Below are 26391 nucleotides of genomic sequence, written 5' to 3' on the forward strand. Positions count from 1 at the left end.
ATGAAGTCCACATTTGTTGTGTTCATCGTGCGGGCCCTATCCTGTCCATCGTGTGATGCCCACTTTTGATATCCACCACCGGCCCATCTTGTGGGGCTCACCTTCTATGTGGACCATCGATCATATGGGCCACTTTGGATATGGTCCATCCATCATACGAGACATTAGATATGGACCATCCATTAGGTGGGTCCCACTCGATGTGGACATCCATCACAAGGGGCCACACTTTAATATGCGCCATCCATCAATGAAGCCCACTCCGTCCATTATGTAGGCCCACCTTGATGTGGACCATTCATTATGTGGGCCCTATCTTCAATATGGGGTCGTTCATCATGTGGGCCCACCATCAATGTTGATCATCCATCGTGTGGGTCCCACCTTTGATGTGGACCTCCCATTAAGTAGTGCCCATGTGATGTGAATGGTCCATCATGTTGGGCCAAACTTCGATGTAAGTCATCCATCATGTGGGGCTCACCTTTAATATGAGTTGTTCATCATGTGGGACCACCTTTGATGTCAACCATCGATCATGTGGGTCCCACCTTTGTCCTAGATTATTTATCATGTGAGGCACACTTGATGTACATAGTCCATCATGAGGGGCCACATTTTGATCCACCTTTGTTGTAGATCGTCCATCACAAGGGGCCCACTTGTTGTGGATAGTTCATCATGAGGGGTCACATTTTGATGTGAGCCATCCATAGTGTGGGACCCAGCTTTGTCATCCACCATCCATTATCTAGGTCCTACCTTTGTTGTGGACCATCCATCATATGGAGCCCAACCTTTAATATGGGTCATTCATCATGTGGGCCAACCTTTAATGTCAACCTTCCATCATGTGGTCCAACATTCAATGTCCACCATCTATCATGTGGGTCCCACCTTTGACGTGGACTATCCATTAGGTGGGGCCTACTTGATATGGATCGTCTATCATGTGGGGTCATTCATCATGTAGGGCCCACCTTGATGTGGACCATTCATCATTAGGGCCCCACTTTCAATATGGGTCATTCATCATTTGGGCCTACCACAGGGAGATTGTAAATAAAAGAGAGGAAGGCAAAATGTGAATTATTTAAACATTTAAGCTAAATATGCTCTTAAAAAAATAAGTGACCTCCATTACTTTTTTTAAGAGCTTTTTGCCTAGTTTCTAAAAAAATAAGTGGTAAAATTAGAGTTTTACCAAACATTCTATTTTCAAAATAAAAGCTTATTTTATTTATTTATTTATTTTTAGAATAAGCAAACAAGCTGTTATTAGTAAAGATGCAAAACAACCCCTAGGACTTCCTTAGTCTAACGACTAAGGCGTAAAAGAAGGGAATTACACTACTAAAAAGCGAAAAATGCTAGGTCTTCCTTGCGATCCAACACTTGGCATGGATGAAAGAAAATTATAGTACTCCTAGTCTAAGTTAGTCTAATGTAGCATTGTAGATAGACGAGATTACACTACTCATAATCTAAGATTGGTCCAGCTTAATAGCATAGACAAGTTGTACTATGTTAAGGAAAGATAAAAGATAAAAATTGATACATAGCATTGCATTGTAGATTTGATTTGATATGTGTTAGGTTGGAAAGGAACATGAACTCTTCAATCTTCTTCATATTTATAGAGCCCTGGGGATGGTTGTAAGGAGATAACCTTCTGGACCCATAGACAATCGTGGCTTATCAAACAATGACGCGTAAACTAGTAATTTTTCATGCGTTGGCCATTGGTTATGTGTATGTCATATCAAATGAGAATCTCTCTTGAGCCACCACGTGTGGTGATAATTATTTACTTCTTTGCATTATTGTGAATAATGTGCCATGATATTAGGCCATGTTAGCACAATCATTATTCCATGCCCTAAATATAGTCGGTCACAAGAACCACACAATCCACCATGGTGGATTGGCCAAACCTGTCGCTAGTCATGACTGTGTTTCGATCAAAACACAACCTTGGTCATGAGGTTTTTATGGTGAACAACTGGCTTCTCCACGTGTACTAGATATGTGACACGTGTATTCTCGTCGTAACCAGCTAGGCTTACTCTTTCCGGATTACTAATGATTTTTCAAATTTTGATTTCTCTCAGCCATTAATGGAGCCAAAGAAATGTTTGATTTGTCCCTTACTGCCACATGAGATCAACTAAGTCATTGGATCTACCGCAGCCATATCTGGAGTAAACAATGCCCCCTATGTCTATTCATATTTGACCAATATATGAAGAGACATAATAAAAAATTGTTTTCAATCATATTGACACCTCCATGCGGCCACACTTAGATACTTTGTATTCTGCATCCCCAAATATTGCCTCAGGAATCCAAATGCCATCATTATTTGCATTAATGCGAAAACAATAAAATGGAGACACGTATTTGTGTGATAGCTTGTCGCATTTGGGTTTTCTTCTTCATTTTTCTCCTAAAAAATTATGCCTTACAATTCTTCCTTATCTTAGTGTTTTCAACTTACCGACTCCATTGACTATGAAAAAGAATCTTCAACACCCCAATTAATTCTTATCCGGTGACGGTCTTCCTTCGGCCACTAGAAGTGATCAACAATCAGGTACTTTTTCCTTCTAAAATTTCTACTCTTGATTCTACATTGATACTTGGTCTCCATGTTGTTCCGACTTATTCTTTGGATCTTTTCTCTTTTTCATTTCTTCCCTTCTTATACAGATAAAACTTTCCAATAGGACTCTATTGGTTTAGTGACTCATTATGGTCACCTCACAAACAATTCAAGACCTGGCCGGAGGTCCATGAAAAATAGTCCTCTTGTTATAACAAGATTAGAGGCCAATATGGACTTTATGACTTGAAGATTGATACCTTCAAGCAACAACTGGTTGCTTCTGGACCCGGTCCACCAATACTTTTCACTTGTGGACCAAGAGTTCCACCATTTTTTTATATATATTTGTGCACTCAATGGTTTCCCGATAGATGGTGAGCAAGTTTATCCAAGTTTTACAATGAAAACCATCGATGATGTTTTTTTACAATGATAACTCCAACATCTCTTATGGCACCTATCTAAAGAAAATAACCAAAATTGACAGACCAATAACCAACCAAGAACATTGTGCATATTTACTGATGTAGTTATGCCGGTACATTTTTCATATCCTAACCTGCCAAATGACCAAAGAGTACACCGTTGTAGTTGATAGTTTAGCTTATGGCTTAAAACTAGGATTAGCCCCTTATGCCTTGTGCCACTTGTATCGTGGTCTGTATGATATTTCCACTAGGGGTCTGTAAGTGATAGGTGGCCCTTCGTGGATTTTCTAGCTTTGGATTTACACATACTTCTTTGATTATTTGTGTAAACATTTTGTCAAGCATAGAAATTTATTTTCTTCTTTTGATTTTCCACATGCTTTCGGTTGTCCCTTTGGAATGTAACTTCCTTGATTATTTTTCTTTATTCTATCATCTAGTCGTGGACCATCCAGATCATAAATTCTTCCATTCACAAATAGGGAAATTGACCTAGATTGGTTTGTAGGCCAAAGCCTCAACCCTCTGATCATCAAATCTTTCCACAAACGAGACCATATTTGGGACAGTTAGTTACTAGCTTGAGACATCCGTTATGGATATTCACTTGTTTCCAAAGGTTTAAAGGCCAAATCAAGGGTGGAAATGTATTCTCCAAACTTCTATGCTAGTCAGTTTGGTTTAATTCGATAAATTCCAATGCCTCTTTGTCATCTTATTAAGAATATCCTCCCATTTGGCGTTACATCATCGGGAATGCTGATGAATGTTTATTGTTAGCTAATGAATTCAGGTGTCGAGTTTTAAAGTTCTCACTGCTCGAACTACCTATTCAACCTTCATCTACCATTTCATTCAAACTGTGATGGTCCTCCTATTACAACAAGAAATAGATCTGTATGGTTGTGAGATTGTTCAACGATTGGCCTCCTTGGAACCTCCTCCAAAGCCATTACCTCCAGTAGATGATATAGAAGAATTGAAGAACAAGAAGAAGACAACAACTAATGCTCTAAGTCGGGTTTCAAGATCTAGACAAAATTCGACCACAACGAAAAGAAATGACAAAGCAGGCATGAGCATTGACAAATGGGTTTGTGTATCTATTACTTGTCACATCGAACCCATTGTACCATTTACAAATTTTTATCTTACATCATAAAATTTGGTGGGGCCTTCAACTGGTTATGTGGCCATTTTAAGTAGACCAAATACAAAACATTAAGAAACTTGTCTCATGAGGCACGTGCACATGTTAAAAGCTGGATCGATAAAAATATGGAGACATGATGCCACGATTCTCTACTTCATATCTGCCTTTCCTTATTCAACCAATTCCTTTGATTCCAACATCTTGACTTTCTCTAGCCGAACCATTCGATCCTCTTTGATCGAAACATTTTCTTCATTTTCAGCCATGAGTTAATTGAGTTAGGTGGCATATTAATATAACATGTGAAGGTTGTTCCAGTGAGAGAGTTTTTGAAAAGCTGAAGCTTCAAGGGATATTGATTCATAACCTCACCACACTAGATGGTGAAGTGGCCGATATGCTCAATGGTCGACTGACCACATTCTCATGAGAGTAAAGTAAACTCAAGGAGTTAACCCCTCAGCAGCTTTTAGTACCAATCAATCTATTCTGAATAGGGTTTCATGTATGTCGGTATGTTTATGTGGCGACCTTGCTGATGGCATGTAACTTCTTGAATTAAATTAATTAAATCGTCATGGTCCATTTGAGGTACCTAAGAAGGTGCTCAAGGTTCTTGAGTGGCCAGGTTGGCTATTGGTGGTGGAGTTGGGTTAACCATCGGAGGTGTTCGATGTGTAAGAGGTTAACCCCCATACTATTTAGTTCTTGGGACGTATTATCCCCCAAAGGTTCCGAGACTTGATGTCTCTTGGTCATATTGGTCATGAAGGTGGCTATTCCTTTTAATGGCAACCCGTGGTGGCGGCATATTTTGGCCAATCTAATATTAATCAAAATGATTGATCCTTGGTTGTGGAAGTATCGGCTAGTCTTGAAGAGGATTAGGAGCATAAGGATCCAAGTTAACTAGACGGTCATAAAAAAAAAACCTTTCAAACAAAAGGCTCGTAAGAAAATAATTAGCTTGAAGCTTCGCCTGCTTGACATACAATTGTGCTTGCTCAGTTTAGAACCGCCCTTGCTCTTTAAGCCGTTGCAAGCTAGCTTGTAAGCTATACAAAATGCCTGTAACGCTTTCGAAAATAATTATTGAATGATGATGAGACTGATTTTAATGGAACCAGCTCCAGGTATCCAGGGAGGTGTAGTTCAAGTTTCAGTAGAATTAGTTCAAGTTTCAGTAGAATTTCTTCATGCAGATTTGGTATTCTTGGTCCTCAGGATTTATAAAATGCCCTGTGGACATTTTACTGATCATATTATAAAATTGGATTAAGCATTGTACACTAGTCTATTCGAGCGTGCTAATGAAAGTATTTGGCTTGAAAGTCGATCGTGCGTACCTGTGTATAGTGTCTGCGTGTTAAATCCTATTTACAGCTCGATCTGAAATTAACGCCTTAACCCCAAGCACCATGATAAATAGAGAGAGTGAGCAATCACCTATGACCAAGAAATGAAGTAGTTCGGCGGTCTATTCAGCCACTCGTATGCTTAATCAAACGATTTGCAAAGGAGAAGGTTTGTCATTTTAATGAGTTATTTTTGCCTTTTGGACAAAATGACTTTTTCTCACCATGATAACAGAGGTGATCTAATACGTACAAGAGATGAGTAAAAGGAACTCAATTGTTTTAACAAAGTATAAGAAAAACTTATAATAGATGATTCCTTTATGATCTATCACATACAGTATAGATGGTGAGGTAGCTAAATTTAAGTTTTCCTTCATCCAGCAAGTTAGGCATAGACAAACGAAATCACACCACTGGAAAGAGAAAAGTAAAATGACTTCTTTGCAATCCAACACTTGGTATAGATGTAAGGGAATTACACTACTCATTGCCAAAGGCCAATTTAGTGTAGTAGTGCTAACAAGTTGTACTATGCTAAGGAAAGATAAAATATAAAATTGCTTGATAGCCTTGTTCTCTAGATTTCATTTGATATGTGTTGGGTTGGCAAGGGCTTGAAACTCTTGTTGAGGGTCAAATATTGCATATCAGACCCAGTTGCAGCATAGTTTTACATGCATGATACCGTTTAATGGCCTAATTTAATTGTGTTTGTGATGCAGAGTGTATTTACGAGCATGGACTGAAAAAGGGTGGTAAAAGCATGGATTTGACGCTCCGAGAGCACCAAGGCAAGGAACGGACTCTAGAAGACCAAGAGCGACGAAATTATACACCAGGGGTCCGCGGAAATCGAGGAATTGAAGCTCAAGTGGCCTGAAAAGTCAGCCAGGATGCAAGATTACAGGGTTTCTACCATCCGTTCGGTTCAAAACTTCACATATGGCCTAAAAACCAAAAACTAACCGTACATGTCAAATTTCAGCTATTGGATCCCCCTGGAAGTGGCCCAACGGACAGATCAGCCCATAAATCAGTGAACTGGGGCCCGCTTGGTGTCTGAAAGTGCTTCAATCTTGGGCTCAACGATTCAAATGAGTTGACAAAATGGATAGACGGAGCGGATCTCTCAGAAAACATCATAATGGACCCTATGGGAAGCAGCAGTGCATAGTGCAAAATTGCACTCGCGTTGTACCGAATCAAGCCGATCGGGTCAGCGCCCGCTGACCCGATCCTTCTCGCATACGGAAACAGCGCGCGGACGCTGATCGTCCGTTTTCATGTAGTGGGCCCCATCAATCACAGTTTTCGATGATCAGAGCCGTCCATACACTCTGCAAGGTGACCAACACCGTCGCCTAGCTTTCCTTTTTGGCCCATGCACACACACAAAGGCAGATTTCATAAAAACGCAGGAATGGACGGTGGGAACAAAAATCGTGTGGGCTACACCGAATCTAACATAAAACCAGCCGAATCTTACTGGTTCTTCGACGCGAATCGAATGGTCGGAGTGGATTTTACACACGGCGCCAATCAGCGGTTCGCCGCCTTCACAGCACCCGACCGCGCATGCTCTGTTCGCATTAGGAAGCTGCGGTCGATCCAGGTGGGCCATCATCGCCGATCGAAACAGTGATCCGGACCGTCTATTTTGTAGGAGGGCTAAAACCGTCCGTAGGGACGTTATCTCTTTGGAAAGAAGACGATGGAAGTGGAAGTCTTCTCTTCCGTTTTCTTGGCTGCAAAATGCTCCTACGCAGGAGCCTTGCGTAAAACCTTCCGCGCCTACTCCTACTCGGACGGTCTCCGCCACCTATCTCGGGGAGGACTCTGCAGCAGCTCCCGGACGACAGCTCTGTATAAGAGGACGGAAGAAAGGAGGCTGAGGGGCTGGTTTTTGGGGTCGCTTGTCAGGGAAACGGTATTGTTTCTGCTGCTGCTGTGCACAAGAGGAGTGCGGCTGCTGTTTCTTTTGGTCAGGGAGCTGAGGCAGTGTGTGAGGGACGGTGGGATCAACAGAGTTTGGCTTTGAAGGAAGGAAGGAAAGGAAGAAAAAGAAGAAACAGAGAAGGACGTACGGCTGGCTTGGGTTTGGGCTGGCACGTGAGCTAAGCCTGGTTTTTCTCTTCTTTTCCTTTATATTTCCTTTATTTTTTTTAATGATCAGCCCATCCATGTGTGGCTAACCCTCTTAGCTGGGGCTAAGAGGTGAAGCCTGTAGCGAGATGGGAGACACTATCTCATGCGTTTAATTTGAATTTCTGAACTGAGTTTAAGTTGATTATTCAAGGAATATTTTTCTTAGTCTTTCATGGTCTATTGTGACTGAAATTACAATGGGTTTGCAATGGCTTTGAATACTTCTTCCCCTTTTTATGTTTATGAAGTCAGGAAGCCCTGTTGTTCATCATTGTTCCATGGGCATGGTAGGATGACAGTACCCTTCCTGATCTTCGTACATTGTTGGTTGGTTGGTAATTAGTTTAATTCTGTTGTTTACTTTGTCTCCTGGGCATGGTTTGATGATGGAATCCATTCTAATTCATATACCTTTCATCTCTTGAAAACCAGATCAAATAAGTTCAGTTTGAAATTCCATAATCATTGATGCAGGCATAAGATCTCCCTGATCTCTACAAGTGGATCCTCTGAATCCCTAGTTTCCTTCCTCAGAATTCCTTAAAGTTTTAGATAGTTATTCCACAATTAATTCTTAAATTCTATTTTGTTTAGATCGCATCTTAGTCTAGTTCTAGTTCTACTTGGTTTCAGATAACGTACAGGTATCAGTCCCTGTGGATTCGACCTCGGTCTTACCGAGTTTATTACTACATCACAACCCTATACTTGGGGAGTGAACAAGTTTTTGGCGTCGTTGCCGGGGACTGTCGGTTACATTTTTCTGAAATTAATTAGTTTTAGAATTAGGTTAGGATTAGGATTTTACTTACTTTAGGATAGAAGTTTTTATTTTATTTTATTCTATTTTTTAATCTGTTTTTCTGTTTTGTAGGATCCTGACATAAATTCTTAAATTGGTAATTCCTTCCTAATTTCTCTACTTCTTCTGTTTTTAGAATTAAGGTAAATCTTAGAAATTTTCTAACTCTAGTATCCCCCCTTCTGTAGGAAATAGTTTATTTTTAGAAATTAGGTTTTTTCTTTCCCTTCTTAGAAATTAACTTTCTATTTTTGTTTTATTTTAGTAACTTACTAATTCTGACACTTTTAGAATCTAATTTTGTTTTTTAATTTATTTTTGGAATTCTTTAGAAACTAACCTTCCTATTTTGTAGACCTTTAAGATAGAAATCTCTAATTCGGTAAGCTCCTTCCCTACTTTCTATTTTTCAATTCTCTTTTAGTAATCTACTTTCTAGTTTAGGACTCTCTTAATTTATTTTCACTTTCTTTTAGGTATTCTTTCTTTTAGAAGCTAGTTCACTTCTATCTTTCTTTTAAAGAATTGTTTTTCTCTTTTTAGAATCTAACTTATTTTATTTTATTTTGCAGGTTTTAACTCAGGACTCCAATTTGGTAATTTCTTTCCAACTCTCTCTTTCTTTCTAGATTTTCTTTTCCTTTCTTAGGATTAGGTTTTTAATTGAGGGCTGCGAGTGTTTTCATGCCCAAGTGGGCCCGTGACGACACTCGACGTCTCTTGACTGAAGGAGGATTGGTTGAGGGGTTGACTATCCATCGCAGGACTAGACACCGCTCGAAATCCCCTGAGTTAACTGAGGTTATGGCTGAAGACCAACCTCCTCTCCCCCCACCCAGGGTGGAGGATACCCAAGATGAGAATGAGGTGCAACAGGCACCCCCGCCTCGTACTTTACGAGATTATCTACAACCGGCGGGAGTGAGTATGCCCTCATGCATGATTTTTCCTGAAAATACAGGACAAATGGACATCAAGCCAGGAGTTATCCAACTCCTTCCCAAATTCCATGGACTTGAATCTGAAAGTCCATATTTACATTTGAAAGAGTTCGATGAGATTATAGCTACATTATGTTTTCCTAATGTATCTGAGGATACAATTAGGCTGAAACTCTTTCCTTTTTCCTTAAAAGAGAAAGCTAAGACGTGGTTACATTCACTGCGTCCTAGATCCATTGGCACATGGAACGACATGCAAAGGGAATTTATAAAAAAATTCTTCCCACATCATAAGACGATTACCCTCAGAAAAGCGATCATGAACTTTGCCCAAAAGGAAGATGAAACATTCTTCCAATGTTGAGAAAGGTTCAAAGATTTGGTCAGTTCATGCCCACAACACGGATTTGAAACGTGGCGCATTACAAATTTTTTCTATGATGGACTGACATCTTCCATGCGCCAAATGGTCGAGACAATGTGTAATGGAGAGTTCATTAATAAAGATGTCGACGAGGTATGGGACTACCTCGACAGTTTGGCTGAAAAAACACAATCTTGGGATTATTACCCAAAGTCGAACACCACGTCTAGGCCGACTCAATTAAAGGAGAAAGGTGGATTATATCTCTTGAAAGAAGAGGATGATCTCAAGTGTAAAGTGATTACACTCATAAGGAAAGTTGAGGCCATGGAAGGAAAGAAGGATAAGGTCAATGAAATTGTTTGCGGCATCTGTGATTGCAACATTCACACAACTGAAAACTGTCTTACAATACTTGCCTTTCGAGGAGTGTTGAATGAACAAGCCAATGCCGTAAATAACTATCAAAGACTTTTTACTGGACCTAACTCCAACACATACAATCCTGGCTGGAAAAATCATCCAAACTTTAGTTGGAGGAATGGACAAACGGCGACTCCTCTAGGTTTCTTCAATCAAAATCCAAATCAAGTGAAACCTCAAGAGGAACCGGTTCAAAATCCCATACAAGAGCTGGCTCAGGCAATGCGGGGAATCACAGATTTTATGCAAAAGATAGATTCTCGTATGACGGTTATAGAAAAGGGGATGCTTCCTGCACAACCTCTCCCCAACCCTAAACCGCAGTACGAGAATAATGATCCCAGCTCTTCAAATCAGATGGGACATGCTAAATCCATCACCACTCTTAGGAGTGGGAAGATCATTGATAAAACTCTTCCGGTTAGGCCCGAAAAGCCTCAAGAACCAAAAGAGGACAACAATGATGGATCCAGTGATGCCCCACAAAAAGTAGAACCGGAACTTTTAGAGAAGCCAGTTGCTCCATTCCCCCAACGGTTGGTTTCACCAAAACCTCTCTCTAACTCTCAAGATATCCTAGAGGTGTTGAAACAGGTGAAAGTCAACATTCCTCTACTTGATGTCTTTAATCACATACATACATATGCCAACTTCGTAAAAGACTTATGCACGACCAAACGGCGGAAAATTATTCAAAAGAAAATCTTCTTGACTGAGAAAGTGAGTGCCATCCTGAAGCAAGATGTGCCGCAGAAATTCAAGGATCCCGGTAGCCCAACCATATCATGTGTAATAGGGAACCATCGAATTGGTCACGCACTTCTTGACTTAGGAGCGAGCGTCAATCTAATACCCTACTCGGTATACAGACAATTATGTTTTTGGGAATTAAAACTCACCCAAACCACACTACAACGTGTCGATCGCTCTGTTCGTGTACCAAGAGGGATAATTGAGGATGTGTTGGTCCAAGTTGATAGATTTTACTACCCTGTAGACTTTATCATCCTGGACACCGAACCCATCAATAACATGAGCACTCAGATTCCCGTCATTCTTGGTCGCCCATTCCTTGCCACGTCAAATGTAATTATCAATTGCAGGAATGGTATCATGACTATGTCTTTTGGAAATTTGACATTGGAGTCAAACATCTTTTTCAATAACGGCAGCAACTCAGAGGATGATGACGATTTCCACGATATTAACATGATTGACTCTTTCGTGGAAGATACGACACCTCTGACCTTATCCTCCGACCATCTAGAGACGTGCCTGGCCCACTCCCATGATTTTGATGATGACATGATTAGGGAGACGTGCGCCTTGCTTAATACTGCACCGGTACTTGAAGTTAACCGATGGAGGCCACAATTTGAAGAATTACCACAAACTGATGTAGTGCCTCTGCCGTCTAACCTCAAGCCGCCGAAGCTTGACCTAAAACCTTTGCCCTCTGATTTGAAATATGCATATTTGGGTCAAGATGAGACATACCCGGTGGTGATCTCTGCCCACCTGGAGAAAGAACAGGAGAGTATGCTTATATCTACTCTCATTGAGCATAAAGGAGCCCTGGGATGGACGATAGCGGACCTCAAAGGAATCGATCCCTCGATTTGTACTCACCACATATATCTTGAGGATAATGCAAAAACCGCTCGGCAACCACAACGTAGACTAAATCCAAACATGAAGGAAGTGGTTAAGGCCGAGGTTCTTAAACTATTGGATGTGGGTATTATATACCCTATATCTGATAGTCAATGGGTGAGTCCAACTCAAGTGGTTCCTAAGAAGTCCTAATCACCATCGTAGCCAATGCTAATAATGAACTCGTGCCAACTAGAGTCACTCTTGGTTAGAGAATGTGCATTGACTACAGGAAGTTGAATACCGTCACGAGGAAAGACCACTTTCCCTTACCATTCATTGATCAGATCCTGGAAAGGTTAGCTGGTCATTCCTATTACAGTTTCCTTGACGGGTATTCGGGCTACAACCAGATAGAGATAGCCCCTGAAGACCAGGAAAAGACCACATTTACATGTCCCTACGGCACCTTTGCCTATCGAAGGATGCCATTCGGACTATGTAATGCCCCTGCCACCTTTCAGCGATGTATGCTTAGTATCTTTTCTGATATGGTAGGGCAATATCTAGAGGTCTTCATGGACGATTTCTCTGTTTACGGTCCATCTTTCAGCAAGTGCTTGGAAAGTCTTAAATGTGTGCTGAAAAGATGTGAAGAAAAGAACTTGGTACTTAATTGGGAGAAGTGCCATTTCATGGTTCAGAAGGAAATTGTCCTTGGGCATATCATCTCGTCCAAAGGAATCGAGGTAGATAAGGCAAAAATCAATCTTATCTCTAACCTACCTCCACCCAAGAACATCAGAGACGTGCGATCCTTCTTAGGACACGCAGGATTTTACAGGCGATTCATAAAGGACTTTAGTCTTCTTTCTCGTCCTTTATGTAATCTTCTTCAAAAGGATGTTCCGTACGAGTGGACTGAGCAGTGCCAGGAAGCTTTCACCAAGCTTAAGGGCACGTTAACCACTGCACCTATCATGCAGCCACCCGACTGGAGCCTTCCTTTTGAGCTTATGTGCGACGCTTCTGATTATGCTCTTGGGGCGGTCCTAGGCCAGAGAAAAGATAAGAAGCCCTACGTCATTCATTACGCGAGTAGGACTCTAAATCCTGCCCAGATGAACTACTTGACTACGGAAAAGGAACTCTTAGCCGTAGTGTTCGCCTTGGACAAATTTAGGTCCTACCTGATCGGATCCAAGATCATTATCTATACAGATCATGCAGCACTGAAGCATCTTCTTTCTAAGAATGATTCGAAGCCCCGCTTGATACGATGGATCCTTTTACTCCAAGAATTTGATTTGGAAATTAAAGATAAAAAGGGAGTAGAGAACGTAGTGGCCGATCACCTTTCTCGCCTTAATACCTCTGATTCCCTTGAGACAACCCATATCAATGACATGTTCCCTGAGGAACAATTGTTTAGAGTCTCCCATTCACCTTGGTTCGCTAATATTGCTAATTTTCTTATCACAGGTTCTATACTAACACATTGGACTGCGCAAGATAAGAAGAAATTCTTTACCAAGGTGTGCAACTTTTTTTGGGACGATCCATATTTATTTAAATATTGCCCAGATTAAATTCTAAGGAGATGTGTACCAGGCGATGAGCATCAGAGCGTTATCTCCTTTCATCACTCTCAAGGCTGTGGTGGTCACTTTTCTGCTAAAAAGACCACGGCCAAGATTCTGCAGGGTGGCTTTTACCTGGCCCACTATGTTTAGGGATACTCATGAGTTTTGCAAAGCCTGTGAGCGATGTCAAAAATTGGGAGCATTGTCCCGTCGAAATATGATGCCTTTGAATCCCATCCTTATCATTGAAGCATTTGATTGCTGGGGCATCGATTTCATGGGACCATTCCCTCAATCGTTTGGGAATCTGTATATTTTGCTCGCCGTGGATTATGTCACTAAATGGGTCGAAGCGATTCCGTGTCGAAAGAATGACCATCGCACGGTCATTAAATTCCTAAAAGAGAACATCCTTTCTCGATTCGGAACGCCTCGAGCCATCATTAGTGATGGGGGCTCACACTTTTGTAATAGACCATTCGAGAGCTTAATGAAGAAATACGGTATCTCTCATAAGGTGAGCACCCCATACCATCCACAGACAAGTGGACAAGCTGAGATTTCCAATAGGGAGATCAAACACATTTTGGAGAAAACAGTTAACCCAGAGCGTAAGGATTGGTCAATTCGATTGATCGATGCCTTATGGGCATACCGTACTGCATTTGAAACTCCTATTGGAATGTCTCCCTTTAGACTTGTCTATGGGAAAGCTTGTCACTTGCCTGTGGAGTTGGAACATAAAGCGTACTGGGCGATCAAAAATCTAAATTTCAATCTGGACAACGCTGGCTCGCTACGCAAACTTCAATTAAAAAAACTTGAAGAAATCCGGAACGATGCGTACGATAATGCGAGAATTTACAAGGACAAGATGAAAGCATTTCATGACCAACACATTTTGCGAAAATCATTCATGCCTGGTCAGAAGGTCCTTTTGTACAATTCTCGATTACATCTCTTTCCGGGTAAGCTTCGATCTCGTTGGACCGGCCCTTACATTGTTGTTACTGTTTTTCCTCATGGGGCCGTTGAGATAAGAGATCCCGACAATGGCAAGGAGTTTAAAGTCAATGGACATCGATTGAAACCATTTGTCGAGAAATTTGATTCAGAGGACATGTCCATGCCTCTGACTGATCCTGTTTACCAGGATTAATCTCCTAGTCTGATGGAGGTATAGGTAAGTTTCCTGTTTTCTTAGGACTAGGGTAGTTGTTTTATTTGTCTGGCTGAAGACGGTAAACTTAGCGCTCCTGGGAGGCAACCCAGTTCTTCATTTTATGTCATTTTTTTATTAGTCAGTTCAATGTTTGTGGGTAACATTACTGCAAACCCTCACGAGACTACAACTCGTCCACTAGGGGAAACCTAGGGGTTTAAAGGCTTGTTGCATACGCTAAATGCAATCGAGAGCACCTACGAAAGTGGTATAGGTAGGATTGTATTTCTGTTATTTTATTTTACTTCTGCTGGCTGACCACTCTTACGTAGAAATCTTTGAAAAGCCTCTTGATTGTTTCATCCAGGTATTATCTTTCCATCACTTCTCGTTTACTTTTTGTCCCATGTACATCGCATGCTTATTTCTTTTACATTGAGGACAATGTAGATTTTAAGTTGGGGGTGGGAGATTAGGTCACCTAATCAGCATTTTCTTGGTCTTGTACAAAAGTTGTGAAAATTTTAAAAATTTTCTGACATTTTGTTGAATTTGAAGTGATTTTGATAACCATCTTGGATTTAAAATTACAAGATAAGTGAAGTTGGTAATTTATGACTCTTAGATTCAGTTATCTATTATATTAAATTTCACACTTAAGTTTGAAGTATTAATCTATAGTTGAAAGTTTTAAACATTGATTGAGTTATGAGTTCACATGTCACATCTCGCTTTCACATTAAGATTTCAGTTTGATATTAAAGAGTTAACTTGGTAATCACTAAACATGAAAGGAACCAACTTGAGAAATCGAATGGATTGGGCGAACAGTCTTTACCATAGGTTTGCTCCCTATAGGTGAGGATTCGATTCCCCTTCTTGGCATTATTTTCTCAAAAAAAAAAAAAAAAAAAAAAAGAAAAAAAAAAAAAGAAAAATGAAAAAGATCATGTGTGAGCCAAGTTGAGTTATCGTGAATTCTCTTAGTTGTTACCAATGATATCCTTAAATATCGAGGTGAATCTTAATGTTGACAAGTCGAGCTTAGACCAAACATTCATAGATCTCAATGGTTAGAATTTTTCTAATTAATGGAATAATACTTTGAACTTGATTATGAAGTTTACCGTACGCTGGAGTCTAGGAGAAAGTAATATCCAACAGTCATGAACCTAAAAATTCTCATATCTGGATTACTCCGCAAAAATCAATCGAGTTTATAAATTGTTCTGTGATTCTCAACTTATTTTTCGCATACTTTGCTCGGGACTAGCAAAATGCTGGTTGGGGGTTGTGTTGAGGGTCAAATATTGCATATCAGACCCAGTTGCAGCATAGTTTTACATGCATGATACCGTTTAATGGCCTAATTTAATTGTGTTTGTGATGCAGAGTGTATTTACGAGCATGGACTGAAAAAGGGTGGTAAAAGCATGGATTTGACGCTCCGAGAGCACCAAGGCAAGGAACGGACTCTAGAAGACCAAGAGCGACGAAATTATACACCAGGGGTCCACGGAAATCGAGGAATTGAAGCTCAAGTGGCCTGAAAAGTCAGCCAGGATGCAAGATTACAGGGTTTCTACCATCCGTTCGGTTCAAAACTTCACATATGGCCTAAAAACCAAAAACTAACCGTACATGTCAAATTTCAGCTATTGGATCCCCCTGGAAGTGGCCCAACGGACAGATCAGCCCATAAATCAGTGAACTGGGGCCCGCTTGGTGTCTGAAAGTGCTTCAATCTTGGGCTCAACGATTCAAATGAGTTGACAAAATGGATAGACGGAGCGGATCTCTCAGAAAACATCATAATGGACCCTATGGGAAGCAGCAGTGCATAGTGCAAAATTGCACTCGCGTTGTACCGAATCAAGCCGATCGGGTCAGCGCCCGCTGACCCGATCCTTCTCGCATACGGAAACAGCAGGCGGACGCTGATCGTCCGTTTTCATGTAGTGGGCCCCATCAATCACAGTTTTCGATGATCAGAGCCGTCCATACACTCTGCAAGGTGACCAACACCGTCGCCTAGCTTTCCTTTTTGGCCCATGCACACACACAAAGGCAGATTTCATAAAAACGCAGGAATGGACGGTGGGAACAAAAATCGTGTGGGCTACACCGAATCTAACATAAAACCAGCCGAATCTTACTGGTTCTTCGACGCGAATCGAATGGTCGGAGTGGATTTTACACACGGCGCCAATCAGCGGTTCGCCGCCTTCACAGCGCCCAACCGCGCATGCTCTGTTCGCATTAGGAAGCTGCGGTCGATCCAGGTGGGCCATCATCGCCGATCGAAACAGTGATCCGGACCGTCTATTTTGTAGGAGGGCTAAAACCGTCCGTAGGGACGTTATCTCTTTGGAAAGAAGACGATGGAAGTGGAAGTCTTCTCTTCCGTTTTCTTGGCTGCAAAATGCTCCTACGCAGGAGCCTTGCGTAAAACCTTCCGTGCCTACTCCTACTCGGACGGTCTCCGCCACCTATCTCGGGGAGGACTCTGCAGCAGCTCCCGGACGACAGCTCTGTATAAGAGGACGGAAGAAAGGAGGCTGAGGTACTGGGTTTTGGGGTCGCTTGTCAGGGAAACGGTATTGTTTCTGTTGCTGTGTGCACAAGAGGAGTGCGGCTGCTGTTTCTTTTGGTCAGGGAGCTGAGGCAGCGTGTGAGGGACGGTGGGATCAACAGAGTTTGGCTTTGAAGGAAGGAAGGAAAGGAAGAAAAAGAAGAAACAGAGAAGGACGTACGGCTGGCTTGGGTTTGGGCTGGCACGTGAGCTAAGCCTGGTTTTTCTCTTCTTTTCCTTTATACTTCCTTTACTTTTTTAATGATCAGCCCATCCATGTGTGGCTAACCCTCTTAGCTGGGGCTAAGAGGTGAAGCCTGTAGCGAGATGGGAGACACTATCTCATGCGTTTAATTTGAATTTCTGAACTGAGTTTAAGTTGATTATTCAAGGAATATTTTTCTTAGTCTTTCATGGTCTATTGTGACTGAAATTACAATGGGTTTGCAATGGCTTTGAATACTTCTTCCCCTTTTTATGTTTATGAAGTCAGGAAGCCCTGTTGTTCATCATTGTTCCATGGGCATGGTAGGATGACAGTACCCTTCCTGATCTTCGTACATTGTTGGTTGGTTGGTAATTAGTTTAATTCTGTTGTTTACTTTGTCTCCTGGGCATGGTTTGATGATGGAATCCATTCTAATTCATATACCTTTCATCTCTTGAAAACCAGATCAAATAAGTTCAGTTTGAAATTCCATAATCATTGATGCAGGCATAAGATCTCCCTGATCTCTACAAGTGGATCCTCTGAATCCCTAGTTTCCTTCCTCAGAATTCCTTAAAGTTTTAGATAGTTATTCCACAATTATTTCTTAAATTCTATTTTGTTTAGATCGCATCTTAGTCTAGTTCTAGTTCTACTTGGTTTCAGATAACGTACAGGTATCAGTCCCTGTGGATTCGACCTCGGTCTTACCGAGTTTATTACTACATCACAACCCTATACTTGGGGAGTGAACAACTCTTCGATCTTCCTCCTATTTATAGAGCTCTAAGAGTAGTTGTGATGAGAGATCTTCGTAGCCACTTCTCTTATCTACTAATTTTGAGATAATGGTTTGGACCGACCGACAATCATGGCCTATCAAACAATGACACATAGGCTAGTCATTTGTCATTGGTTGCATGTACGTCGTATCCCTGCTATATGGATGAGAATCTCTCTTGAGTAGTCACATGTGGTAATAATTATCTGATTCTTTGGACGAATGTGAATAATGTATCGTGATATTAGTACATATTAGCACAATCACTATTCCATGCCCTCAATATTTTCGATCGTAGGAACCAAAAACTATCATGGTGGATTGACCAATCCTATTGTTAGTTGTGACCATGTTTTGGTAGAAACCCAACCTTAGTCATGAGGTCTTTATGGTGAGAAGTTGACTTTTCCATGTGTACTAGATATGCGACACATGTATCCCGGTCACAACTAGTTGGGCTTTCCCTTTCCGGACTACTCATGACTTTTCGAATTATGATTTCTCTTGGCCATCAAAGTAGCTGAAGAAATCTTTGATTTGTCCCTTGTAGGATCTTGCTGTCACATGGCATTATCTAAATTGTTAGATCTGACATGGTCAAATCTGGCGTATGCAGCCCCACCTAGTTTCCCATCATACGAAGTTCCCATAAAGGCTTTTCGTAGGTAATCCACGTCCGATGTTAAATAGATGTTCCAATGGTGTCATATACACGAAGCCTAGGAGCACAATCTAAGGGGTTATTTGGCATCTCTACTAATAAGAGCTTATTTACTTATTCAAAAAAAAAAAAACTCTTGTTTTTAAAATATACTTTTTGGTAAAGCTTTAATTTTAAAGCTTATTCTTTTAGAAACTAGCCAAAAAGTTCTTAAAAAATAAGGGGGAGGTCATTTTTCCTTTTATACCTTATTTGGCTTAAGTGGGTAGACATTTTCAGTTAATTTTTAGACAAGTTTGTCCTTAACTGTTTAAAATTGTTCCCATCTTACCCTCATCTCTTCCCTTTATAATCTCTCTAAGGTGGACCCACATGATGAACAACTCATATTGAAAGTGGGGATCCACATGATGAGTGGTCCACATCAAGGTGGGCTCAAATAATGCATAGTCACATCAAAGGTGAACCCCATATGATGGATGTCTTACATCAAAGAATGGCCCCACATGATGGATGACCCACATCAAAGGTAGGACCCACATGATGAATGGTATAGATTGAAGGTGGGACCACATGATAGAAGTTTGACATCAAAGGTGGGCCCACGTGATGAACAACCCATATTAAAGGTTGGGCTCCACATGATGGATGGTAAACATCAAAGGTTGGTGCCACATGGTGGATGGCCCACATCAAAATGTGGCCCCACATGATTTACTATCTATATCAAGTGGGCCCCCATATGATGAAGGGTTGATAATAAAGGTGGGACCCACATGATGGATAATGGACATCAAAAGTGGGTTGCATGGTGAACGACCCATATCGAAGGTGCCCTCACATGATGAATGGTCTACTTCTAGGTGGGCCCACATAATGCACAGTTCATATCAAAGGTGGGCCTCACATGATGGGTGACCCACATCAAAGTGTGGCCCAACATAATGGACCACCCACATTAAGTGGGCCCCACTTGATGGACGATCCAGATCAAAGATGGGACTCACTTAATGGATGGTGGAGATCAAAGGTGGGCCCACGTGATGGACGATTGACATCAAAGGGGGGCTCACATGATGGATGGCCCATATCAAAGTGTGGCCTCACATGATGGACAACCCACATTAAGTGGGGCCCACCTAATGGACGGTCCACATTCAAGGTCTTGCATGATGGAAGACCCCTATTGAAAGTGGCCCAATATGATGGATGATCCACATAGAAGGTGCACCACACGTGATGGATGCTGGACATCAAAAGTGTGCCTCACATGATGGACAACCCACTTTGAAAGTGGGGCCCACATGATAGATACATCAAATGTGGATTTTGCGTTGTTCGTAGTGGACAATGATGTAATGGAGTTATTGTAATCTTTAAAAATGACATAACTATTCTTAGAAAAACTCCTATTTGAATGTTTGACCAAACATGCTTATTCAATATAAGAGTTTTATATATTCTTTCTTTTCATTTTCTTTTTTGTTAAACCTAATTTTATCAAACAAACTTATTTAAAACAAGAACTAAAATAAAAGAACCTATTACAATAGCTCTTATTTGAAAAGCACTTATTATTAAATTAGAAGATGGCAAACTTGACCTAAATGGCAATTCAAACATAAGCCGATACATAACGTGTATAAATGTGGAGTGCACATGCAGCCATTATGCGCTGATAGTAACCATCCATCTACCATAGAGTATTGTGGATGGGCAACGATCAAACGACACGCTAAATAGATGACCCTGACCCTTGATTGGTAGCACGTGTGAAGACAGTTGAAAGGCTAAAATAGTATACGGTTAACAGTTTACTTTTGATAGTAAGAAGGGAATTTGATTGTACTGGCCTTGATGTATGGTCGAATTGCCTAAAGGGATTCAACCTTTCAAATATTCTGAGGGTGGTCTTCTAACAAGCTTTGGAAAAAATTTTAGACCAAAATGCCCTTGTCCTTGGATCAATAGTTGTACAGTTTAGAGTGCAGAACAAGTTACGTGTTATTTCGACGGAAGCCTTTTTTAGTGTGGCAAGGCCCAACTCATGGGGCCCACATTGATCTATGTGTATAATCCACGCTGCCCATCCTTTTTGCCTTGTCATTTTCGGGCTAGGGCCCAAATATCAGCCTGAATCAGAGCTCGTGTAGGCCACATAATAGAAAATAATGTTAACAATGACACCCACTATTGAAACTTTTCAGGCTCGCTATGATGTTTGTTATAAGTGGACACTACCCAAGTCAGGACTTTTTAGGCCCACGACGAGATGACCGACAAGGTCAATGGAACAGATCACCCCTTTGTGGGCCTTAGGCTATGGTACCAATGGCTATCTTTTCATTTGGTAGTAAAGGAAGTGAACATGTAACAATCGCGACCCATATAACATGACAACCATGATCCATATAAAATGACAACTACAACCCATGACAACCACAATCCACAACATTACAACCACGACCCATATAACATGACAACCTCGACCCTTGCCGCATTACAAACACGACCCATATAACATGACAAACACAACCGATATAACATGACAATCATGACCTTGACCCTTACTCCATTACAACCATGACCTTAATCTATAGCCTTTGATCCATTTTCGGTAGTGTAGGCAGCGAATAAGTAACAATCCGTTCATTGGATTTAGAATTTAATTTAACTTCATGGGCCAAAAAAGGGTTATATTCAAAACTTTTATGGCCCCCAGAAGGTTTTCAATGGGAGGTTTTTAATTTATATGGGTCGGGGTTGTCGTGGTTGTCATGTGTTAAGGGTAGGGATTGTGATGTGTTAAGGGTCGAGGTTATAATGTGTAAGGGTCGATATGGTTACTTACTCATTGCCTATATTACCAAAAATGGATCAAAGGTTGCAGATTAAGGCCGTGGTTATAATGTAGTAAGGGTCGCGGTCATGGGTGTCATGTTATATGGGTCGTGGTTGTCATGTTATGTGGGTCGTGGTTGTAATGTGGCATGGGTCGAGGTTGTCATGTTATATGGGTCGTGGTAGTCTTGAGTTGTAGTTGTCATGTTATATGGGTCGTGGTTGTAATGTTATGGGTTGTGGTTGTCATGGGTTGTAGTTGTCATGTTATATGTGTCACGCCCCAAACTCAGAAACCGGGCACACAAAATTCTTGATCACCGAATCCGGTGCCGATAGCCTCCGTAGTACCCCATTTTCGGCTCCCAGCGCCCAACTCCAGATTCTGATCCTGGGATCCTTCAAGGAGGATTTTTCAACGTACATTTATCATATAATAAGCATAATACACGTATACCTAAATCACAAAGACAACATCATCATCATATATTCACTAATATAATTAGTTGAATATAATGATGAAAGGAAAAAATACATATATCAAAAATAAAATCAAAGCTCTAAAAGACAGCTGTACGCTCTAAGCTCAACACCGCTGCGACCAATGTCACCTGGATGCATCTATTATGTATAAGCTTATAGAAAGTTTAGTGGGTGGTAAAAGTGTGTGCGCAAGATAAGTGCCAAGCACACAAATATAATGCCATAATCATACAATATCGGAAACATTGGTAAGATCATGAATCATACGATATCAGAGTAAGCAGAAATACTGTCAAGTCCATGAGTCATACAATATTAGGATACGCAATACAAATCAGTTATATAAGTGAGGAGTCATAAAGAGTCAAGTATCAGATGTCGAGGATGCAATGTAATATGCGGTGCGAATGACCATGCACGAGTGTAAAGTCGGGATGATGGTATATAGTATTGCAAGCTATGGGGTCCACCACAAGGGACTTCTATCCAAACCAGTACCATACCTAAATTTCGTTAGTCAAATACAATGTAGTAAATTCCTGATCTCAAGTTAGTCACGCGCCACAATCGAAATCCTAGCCATTGCGATGGAACACGTAACAAATAGTTACGCACCACCAGCCCAAGTGGATAGTGAATGAATGAATAAATGAGTATACAACTCCTATTTAATAAGTCCATATATCAGTACTGTTCATCTCTAGGGTCATCACCGGGGTCTATTACACTCTATGCCAACTTTTCGCCTCTATCCGAGCACACAACTGGGTAAGTGGAAGAGACCTCACTATCCACTTGCCAATATCGGGCCCGGCTCGTCGATAGCGGACCCATCCTCAAGCTGGTCAAACTTAACCTAGACATTGCCCCCTCTCTCAGGCGGGTAAGGGCACACCCACTCCCAACCGACCAAATATAGTGGAAGATGCGGCTTACTGGTATACGGCCCACATACGCTCATATATATCCATTCGGTCTCGACGTTGGGGCATCCTCCGGTACCAAGAGGGTTTATGAATTTTCCCTAAGGGCCATCTATGACAACCCGATGCTAGTAACAGTTTCTGGTGTCCCATCTGGCCATCCACGATATGCCTGTGGAGGCTACGACCCTAATGTCACTAGGGCGTACAGTAATCATAGCACATAATGTAAGATGCATGAGTCATATAATCCAGTCATGCATAAATCCTGCGCATACCATGCGCTTATATGAGACAATCTCTGCTTATCAAGGAGTCTCATAACAAACGACATTATGGTATATACAATGGTCAATCATATCTCATAATAAATATGCAAATGATGCGTATGAGCATGTATCATAATGCTATGTTGTCACATACTCATTATCGGTATCAACAACCGTCATCGACAATCGACCTCGATAATGTGGACATTTAACAAACATTGCCCCCAAGGAATGACCCATATAGATCTTAACAAACAGTGGACCCATGACCTCACACAAGGGCCAAATATACAACACCATGGGCCTCACTCAAAAGCTTAATACACATCACGATGGGCCTCTCACATGGGCCTAATATATATCACAATGGGCTCCATCGCCTGGCCCTCAAATGCACCATAATGGGCCTCATCACATAGGCCTCATATATATTACATTGGGCCTTAAACATGGCTCGAATGCACATCACAATGGGCCTCAAATATGGGTTGAATATACATCACATTGGGCCTCGACAATCGGAATTGGCCTTGATAATCAGCCATGACAATCAGAATCGGTATCGACAATCAGAATCGGCCTCGACAATTGGAATCGGAATCAGCCTCAACAATCAGAATCGGAATTGGCCTCAACAATCGGAATCGGCCTCGATAATCGGCAACGACAATCGAAATTGGTATCGACAATCAGAATCGGCCTCGACAATCGAAATTGACCTCGATAATCGGAACTGGCCTCAACCATTGGCCTCGACAAACGGAATCAGCCTCGACAATCGGAATCGGCCTCGATAAACGAAATCAGCCTCAACAATTAGACGAACAAGGCCTAAGGGAAGGTCACAATGTGGATATTAAACTACCATTGCCCATCAATGTGGTCATTTAACCAACATTGCTCCCAAGCAGTGGCCTATATAGAGTCAAACATATAGTGGGCCCATGACCTCACACAAGGGCCACATATACATCACATCGAGCCTTGACACATGGGACATAAATACATCACATTGGGCCCCAACACATGGGCCGGGTATACATCATATTGGGCCTTATATACAACTCAATGGGTCATGCCAAAAAGGGCCATAAATACACAACAGTGTGGGCCCTGCACATGGGCTATTAATACATCTCAATGGGCCACGACCCATGAGCCTTAAATATAATACGTGGGCCGCATCAATGGGCTGCACCAATGGGCCGGCCGCACCAATGGGCCTCATATACATCAAATGGGCCACATTAATGGGTGGCGTGGATATACAATACATACATACAAGGTGGGCCACACGTGCCATCAAGGTAGGGCCCACCATAAAATTATTTTTCCATCCAATCTGTTCATATGGTCACGAAGACCTGAATTAAGAGGGATAACAATTTCCATATAAATCCAAAACTTCTGTGACCCAAAAGGGTTTTCAATGGCAAACGTTCAATCTCCACTAATTTTTGTATTGTGGTCCACCTGATAGATCTGCCTCATTTTTAGTCTCAATCCTTAAGTTGAGCTTACCAATTGGATGGACTATTTAGATGTAATACATACATCAAGGTGGGCCCCACCCACAACCAAAACAGAAGGACGGCGTGTAATACATACATTAAACAGGGCCACAGAAACTGCTGAAGTAAGAGCAACAACAGCTACGTGTGGGGTCCACATAAATGGACAGTCTAAATATAACACAGGCCTCATGATTAGACCCTACAGAACTTGCTGCATCAAGGCAGTAGCTGGGTTCCCACCATTCAAACATCTGAACGGTGCGGATTGAAACAAATACATCAAGGTAGGTCCGACCCACCATCCCACATGGACGGCAGGGATGGGACACACACATTAGGGTGGCCCACCATCCAAGTAATGGACGGTGGATACAACCTTACATCATTGTGGGAGCCATCGTCTATGGGCTGGACGGTGGATGCAACACATGTGTCAGCTGGGTTCCACGTCCCATGGACGGACAGACAGTGAGATACAAAACATTCATTATAGGTGGGTCCATGTAAATGGATGGATGGTGCGGATGACGTCCACACAGCTAGGTCCCACAGACCCTGCTGATGTCAATAAAGCAGCTATATAGCTGCGTTTAAGCAGCTGCTGCTATTTCAAAGCAGCACAAGTGGGTCCCACATAGGGCCCACCACAACATATATTTATATAAAATATATTATATTAATATATATATATATTATTTTTTTAAAAGTTGGTGAGTACACCCCACTGTCAGTTTACACTTCACACGTCCAGCGTCCCTGGACGCTGGACGGTTTGGATACAACACATATTGAAGGTGGGGCCCACCTATGGACGTGCTACCAAGGGGGTGGGCCCTACCCAGGTGGGCCACCAAATGGCTGAGTGGTGTGGATAAGACGTACATCAAGGTGGGGTCCACGCATGTGGGCTGCCTCACTTAAGGATCCAGCTGATATTAGTGTTTTCCTTTCAACCAAAATGGCAGTAAGGTGGGCCCACTTACTAGATGGCTTGGATAAAAGACATAGTTCATGGTGGGGTCCATCCACGTGGGTCCATGGCCACATCATCACAAAAAAAAGGATGAAAGAGAGAGAGAGAGAGAGAGAGAGAGAGAGAGACAGAGAGAGAAATAGGCAAGTGATGGAGGGACCCGTCACTATGGGTCCTTCTTTAAACAATGCATACATCAAGATGGGTCCCACCATATGTGGGCCCTCTAATCATCAAAATCACATAAAAAGATCACCCACCTTAGATTTTGGACTCCTTCCACCGATGCGATCTAAAGCTCCAAGGGAACAATTTCAATGGTCGCTATGATCTTTGGATGGTGGAGATGGGAGATAGAAAGTGGGCCACACAAACTCTATCCATGGAGCTTGGACGGTTGCTCTCATGGGGTTGCTTGAGAAAATGTAGTGCAGAGATAGAGAGAAAGAGGAGTGATGTAAGGGAGAGATGAGTGATGGATGGAGTGATGGATGATGGGTGATATGGGTTGTATAAGAGAGAATTAACTAGGGGAATGGCTTGTGTACTTGGGGATGGGATGGAGTGATGGGTTGTACTTTGATTGATTGATGGGTTTGATTTAAATTT

General features: G+C 41.7%; 1 protein-coding gene and 1 non-coding gene across 2 annotated transcripts in view; both read right to left on the reverse strand.

Annotated features, from left to right (window-relative positions):
• Positions 1-26391, reverse strand: part of LOC131238957 (WAT1-related protein At3g18200-like) — a 104615-nt gene that overhangs the window by 7199 nt on the left and 71025 nt on the right. The window lies entirely within an intron of this gene.
• On the reverse strand, positions 9734-9840 carry LOC131241622 (small nucleolar RNA R71). The gene has a single exon (XR_009169183.1). It is a non-coding gene; the product is annotated as a small nucleolar RNA R71 (small nucleolar RNA).

The sequence above is a fragment of the Magnolia sinica genome, chromosome 3 (assembly GCF_029962835.1).
Source record: "Magnolia sinica isolate HGM2019 chromosome 3, MsV1, whole genome shotgun sequence".
Lineage (NCBI taxonomy): Eukaryota > Viridiplantae > Streptophyta > Magnoliopsida > Magnoliales > Magnoliaceae > Magnolia > Magnolia sinica.